The sequence below is a fragment of the Amblyraja radiata genome, chromosome 13, assembly GCF_010909765.2.
Source record: "Amblyraja radiata isolate CabotCenter1 chromosome 13, sAmbRad1.1.pri, whole genome shotgun sequence".
In the NCBI taxonomy this organism is placed as follows: domain Eukaryota; kingdom Metazoa; phylum Chordata; class Chondrichthyes; order Rajiformes; family Rajidae; genus Amblyraja; species Amblyraja radiata.
Window position 1 is genome coordinate 33,250,608 of NC_045968.1, and position 416 is coordinate 33,251,023.

The window sequence follows — 416 nt, forward strand, 5'->3', positions numbered from 1 at the left end:
CAGGGAATTCCAGATTCACAAATCTCTGGGTGAAAAAGGTTTTCCTCATCTCAGTCCTAAATGGCCTACCCCCTATTCTTAAATAATATTTAAATTATATTGATTAAATATACTAATTAAATAATATTAAACCATAATTTATTAAAGATATGTAATGATGATTACAATGATTATTCTCCCTAACCTCCCTAACACCTTGTGTAGGAATCTCAACAACTACTGTAAAATGCTCTGTTCTGAAATGGCAATACAGGTGCACAACCTTTTATCCGAAAGCCTTGGGACCAGACACTTTTCGTAATTCGGAATTTGTCGGCCTTCGGAATGGAAAATTTTTAGCGTAGATTTTAATGGCTGGCTCAGTGGTAGAGTGCTCGGCTCATATCCGCAAGGTCGCGAGTTTGCGCCTTGATCCC

The 416-nt window shown here is 37.7% G+C and overlaps 1 protein-coding gene across 1 annotated transcript in view; it reads right to left on the reverse strand.

The window, feature by feature from the left end:
• ryk (receptor like tyrosine kinase) overlaps positions 1-416 on the reverse strand; it is a 49,652-nt gene that overhangs the window by 40,935 nt on the left and 8,301 nt on the right. The gene's annotated exons all lie outside the window — the stretch shown is intronic.